General features: G+C 39.1%; 1 non-coding gene across 1 annotated transcript; it reads left to right on the top strand.

The window, feature by feature from the left end:
• Positions 1-4,920: 4,920 nt before the first annotated feature.
• On the top strand, positions 4,921-4,992 carry TRNAG-UCC. The gene has a single exon. It is a non-coding gene; the product is annotated as a tRNA-Gly (tRNA).
• Positions 4,993-5,962: the final 970 nt, after the last annotated feature.

Raw genomic sequence — 5,962 nt, 5'->3', positions numbered from 1 at the left:
GATGCTCGGCTGGGGTGTCTTCTGTGTGGAGTCTGTATGTCCTCCCCTGTGGTCGCGTGGGTTTCCTCCGGGTGCTCCAGTTTCCTCCCACATCCCAAAGACATGCTGTAGGTGGATTGGACACTCTAAATTGGCCCTAGGTGTGAGTGTGTGTGTGTGTGTGTGTGTGTGTGTGTGTGTGTGTGTGTGTGTGTGTGTGTGTGTGTGTGTGTGTTGTGTGTGTGTGCCTTCTGTGGAAGGTTGGGCGCTGGGCTGGCAACTCGACACTGTAAAACTCCACTGCCAACCAAGCGGGCAGGTGATCCGCTGTGGCGACCCCTAATTGGGAAAAGCCGAAAGAAGAAGAAGAAGAGACATTTTTTTTAAATATTTTATGGTTTTACTGCATGGATGTAAAATGCTACAGGTTTTACACACAGTTTACAGTACTGCCCTGTTCTCCTTGTGGCTGCCTATTGAAATGATGACACTCAAAATTCTAAATGCCAAAAAGCCAAAAAAAAAACAGAGAAGATCAAATCTTGAAAATCACTTCTCTTTTAAACTTCTTTTTGCAGGGGAAGGACAAGTCCCCCCTGCACTCCTCCATGTGTGGGGCAAGCCTCCAACATCGCCCAAACTTATATATACCAACTCCAAAACTGCCATACCTCAGACAAAAGGGAATATTCTGAGAAATGGCATCTCAAACTTAGTATATATACGTCTGATCTTTCGGCCATTCGGCCTCTGCATTTTGAGACTCTGTCTAGTGGGTTTCAGCATTTTGGATGGTTCTTTCTCCTTGTAATACCTCCTCCATTCAAATCTGCAATGCTTATTCTGAGAGTCTGAGTTTGTCATCTTATATCTGAACATCCCCATCTGGTATTCTAACAACGGTTTGTGTTTGTTGTTCAGGAGTGCATCACAGGGCAGCCAATTGCAAGCTAAGGTGTCTAATCCCTGCTGAAATAAGAGACCTACACAAATAACTCTGTGCCTTTTCTCTAGTCAACATTGTAAAGCCAAATAAGAAGAAGCAGTAGGGGCTTAGGATTACAAAAAAGAAAGAAATATTTGTCGTAAATAAAATGACAGCAGCCTGCAGCAGTCTTTCTAAGACACTCAGAGGAAAAGGAGCACATGTAATGGCTAGAGTTGCCCCACCTGTTTTCATTAGACTTTCAGGTATTCCTGCTCGTGCTCCACTTGTGAATCCATGCATCACACTGCTTGTTTGTTTGCACTTATTCCATTTTGGTGTGGAGCACATTGAGGCCACAAGAAAGTCTGAATGTATTAAATTAAAGAATAGAAAACTGTTGACTGCATGGTGGCACTGTGGAGACTGTGGACTTCAGCTGTGGTAACCAGCTCTTTGCCTTTCTAGTAATGGTGAACCTAGATTTACTGAATGGAGGTATGTGGCCCATGTGGTCCTGGAATATCTGGGGGAATAACTGACATCCCTCAAACACAGAAATACAGAGGCAGTTAATATCTAAAGACTTTTTGAGATGCTACTGGCAGCTACAATTGTTGGAATGTAGCCTCATATTTACAATGGGTCTCATCTCACATCAGCAGCATCTTTAACAGCAGTAAAACTGGATTGTGTGTTTGTTTCCATGTCTATGGCTGTTCAACAGCTTTCAAGAGCTGCTAAGCTTGCCAGGCCTAAATATTCTGATCATTTTATGCATTCAATATGCTTAGAGTTCCAGATCTGACATCAAACAGCAGGATATTTAAGCAGGCTTGAACAGTTACATTACAGGATTAATGTGAAAGTGGTCTGGTGGCACCAAGTGTAGCCAAACTTTTTATACACAAAGCTGCTTGAGTATGTAAGCTGCCTGCACGAATCACAAACATGAAACATTCAGTTTACATAGTTTAATTTATGTTAAGTTACTCCTGAAATATGCAAACCATCATTTTCAGTGATTATTATAATGATCATCGTCTCCTTAATCAAGTCATTTATGTGGAGTTTTTTGTATCACATTATCACTTGGTCTAGGTAGTATAATTACAACTGGGTACCTTCTGACAGATCAACAGCAGGTTTCACTTGTGTGTAATCAGATTATTGGTTACTGTTTTATTTATTAAGAAGTCATTCACGTCTGAGCTACATTACAGTTTTTATTTTAATGTGCAGCTGACTGATGTTTATTAGAAGAATTGTTACTGCAGGAATTCATAAAACACACATGGAATAACATTATAGTCAGTTGTCAGGCCTCTGGCTAGGCCTTTTCCAGCAGTCACACAGTCACACACTCCAGACTAGTTTCATGTTCTATTTGTATAGTCTGTCCTGCAATTGTCATCTCAGGTACCATATTTTGAGAATGTGAATATCTACATATTGATATATATATTTTGTAGCTTGTTTTAATTGGTATATATTTCTAACTTGTATTAATTGACATTTGTTTATTATCTTAGTTCTTGAATATGTTGCCTTTTGTTCCACTGTTCTGTTTTGTACTTTTACTACTGGCTGAAAAGGATCTAAGGACCAGCAACCTACCTATCGTTAAATAAATAAATAATAAATAAATACTTCTCTAGATGTGCGTGACTACAGTATAGCACTGTGGCCATTAGAGGGGCATGGTTATATGCAGGAAATAACTGCGTGCCCATCTGATTTCTTTTATGGTGCTCTATGATACCCCACAGAGATCTGATGCTAACAAAAAATCTCAAAGAGCATTGAAGGCATGAAATAAGAAAGGAAAACACAAAGTAAACATGGCTTATTATTATCTGTGATGCAAGAGTATGTCACAAGCATTAAAGACCCGCTATCATGACACAATAACTGCTGAAAAAAGTGTCTTCAAGGTACTATTCAAGACCAAGAGCACTGCTTCTATGGGGCTGGATAACACACTGGGCTACTTACTAGTCAGCCTAAAACAGGACCTGTCAGTCCCCCTACAGAGGCTATTCACTATCAGCCTCCAAACAGGCTTTGTGCTAGATAGATGGGGGACAATTAACTGTCATGCCCTTCCACAAAGGTGAGGCATAAATGGGCCCAGGAAATTATCGACCTGTAAGACTGACCAGCATCGTCTGTAAGGCTATGGGAAGGATCATTTTGCAATTTATAAATAATGCATACATAACATACAAACTCTTGACTCAAAACATTTGGGGTTTGTTTAGGACAGATCCTGCCAACTTAATCTTGCTGACATCTTCAAAAAGTTACTGAAGAAATGAATGAGAGTAAATCAGTACACACTGCGTATCGAGACCTCACAAAGGCATTCAACACCATCTCACATTCAGTGTTGTTTCAACACCATCTCACATTCAGTGTTGTTTCAACACCATCTCGCATTCAGTGTTGTTTCAACACCATCTCACATTCATTGTTGTAAACTATTCCAGCTAAATTTTAATTGGTATGTAACTCATTGAATAATAAACTGGCTCACAAACAGAACCCAGGAAATTAAGGTGGGCTGCTCTGTCTCCTCTAAAAGACCTGTCACTAGCAGTGTACCCCAAGGTTTAGTCCTTGGACAAATCGTCTTTGGCATTTACTTCTTGGATTTCAAAGCTACAGTTAAGCGTTTATTGCTGACCAAGTTTGCAGATGACTCTAAATTTGGTGCCACATCATAAACTTCCCAGAGAAAACCAAAATCCTCCAAGAGGTTCTTTCCTATGTCAATAGCTGGTGGCAAAATCATAGACTAAAATTGAATGCCAAAAATGTACACTAGTATCCTTTGGCAAGGAAGAAGGTCTTGCAACTGTCACATTCACAACACACTCCTGAAACTTGGTTCAGATAAAAAACAAAATGTAGTAATGTTTACTTAAGTATAAACTTTAAACCTATTGCAGCACAAATCCTCCAGTCAGCTATCTAGCCAAAAAAAAAAACCTCTTAAGAGAAACAACAGCAACTAAGTATTAATACAATAATAGTAAGTATTAATACAGTAATTAATGCAAAAGCAATTATTTACAGCTACAGGGAAAGAACGATGTTTGATTATTATTAAAATGGGAGTCAAAACATAGGGGTGCTTTATTCTATATGGAAAAGGGTTATCTTTTTCTGTTTTTCTTTATTTTTTTCTTATAGTGTACTGACCTAATGGCCTAATGACCTTATGGTCTAATGACCAGTCCTGAATAATACAAGCAACTCAGTGCTGAGAGCTAAGGAGCTCCTTCTATCACCGAATGGCCACAAAACAGCTGATCTCAATTACTAAACTATAATGTGTTTTTAGTTCTCTGTCAGTACTCCTAGGGCTTGTCTTCTTTATGGGCATGTTTGACCAATCACAAAACTCCAAGTTGGCAGACATCTGAAAGTGGATATGGAAAGCATAGACTTTGCATGCAGCCTCTAACATTTCAGAATATACACAAACTAGCACTGTCTGGGAGCCTGCAAACCTGCTGTTTCATCAGTAGGCAAATTACAAAGCAACACAGGTTTGTTTCTGTATTTATGAACAAACTTTGCCTTTCCATACTAACGAGGACTTCTGAATAAGTATTATTACACGTAATCACTGTTTCGGCCAGATGACTGTAAACACATTCTTAAGCAGAGGTCGGTGCAAGTTTGCATGTATCAGGTTTTAAAGCAAAGCAGGACAAGGCTCAACTGTGGGTCATTTCATAATCGGACCAAATAGGTTCTTAGGTTCACACTAGGCTAGCCTTCCTTTATGAGCCATTTTAAACCTAGACAATTTTTCTCAAAGGTGAGAATCATACCCTGCACCTTGTGTCCATGAGGTAAACACATTAATAATTATGCCAGCCCCAAACCTCAGATGTTGCTGTATTATTTATTACCCTAATAAACATTACATGCCAGCCCCACACTCCAGATGTTGCTGTATTATTTAGTACCCTAATAAAAGTTATTTAGTACCCTAATAAATTATAGTATTGGTGGTATAGTGGTGAGCATAGCTGCCTTCCAAGCAGATGACCTGGGTTCGATTCCCGGCCAATGCAAGAAATCTGTACAAAAGCTCCATGCTCACATTAATTCTGTTGTCTGCTAGCACCAGCATGATTTATCTTACAGTTTTCCTGTCTGCTAGTCTAAAATCTGCATTTCCTTTTTTTTTTTCATTTTAATCACTTTTTACTCTTTACCATGTTGTTTAGAAAGTTATGAAGAAGGATAAACTGTTTATTATTTTGCCTAACTGTTGACACTATCAGGGACACTTCTGGGGAAATAGTACGTAGCGTCCATCTTTCTAGCCTCTGCCAGATCACATTATCAGGTCACATGATACAGCACTTCCTGTGTTTACTTTGGCTGCAGCACGGGTCTCTTCTGTAACTACAGACATGATTACTGCTGCCACAACTAAAATTAAAAACATAAGTTCCATTGAACCAGTCATCTTATCCTGTGGTTTCGTACACAGAAGCAAGTTAAATCTGTCTAAATACCTACTGGTTATATTAAACAAAATGTGGGTATGCCCCTGGCCAATTGTAACAGACTGCAGTGCTACCATTTCACAAATTGGGGGGGGGGGGTCACATGAAAGCCATATACTTTTAGACCCATCAGCTTGTCCACTATTCTAGGTAAAATCACAGAGAGACATATAATGGAGTTTATCCAAAAGACTAGTAACAAAGTCACAGGATGCAGCAAATTTCATGAACTGCTAACTTGTAAACTGTGTACCATTGTCAAATACAACTTTGTGTGTACTATCGTGAAAAGAAAAATGTCTCTTCAATTTTGTAATGACAGTGCTGGACATTAGATTAGGAAGAAGGTCAATTTCAAACTAGTTCGAGTAAGAGTCTACTAACATTAAGTAATGTTGACCATTCCATTCAAAAATATCAGTAGCAACTATCGACCATGGTAGTTTAGGAATCTGGTTTAGCTGAAGTGGTTCTTTTTGTTGGTGCGATTTAGTACTATTGCAAATAGAACAGGCTAGAGATTCCTTCT

This window comes from Protopterus annectens, chromosome 6.part0 (genome assembly GCF_019279795.1).
Source record: "Protopterus annectens isolate FY-2018-M chromosome 6.part0, PAN1.0, whole genome shotgun sequence".
In the NCBI taxonomy this organism is placed as follows: domain Eukaryota; kingdom Metazoa; phylum Chordata; order Ceratodontiformes; family Protopteridae; genus Protopterus; species Protopterus annectens.
The sequence above is the reverse complement of the archived record's forward strand: the minus strand, read 5'-3'. Positions and strand labels throughout refer to the sequence as shown.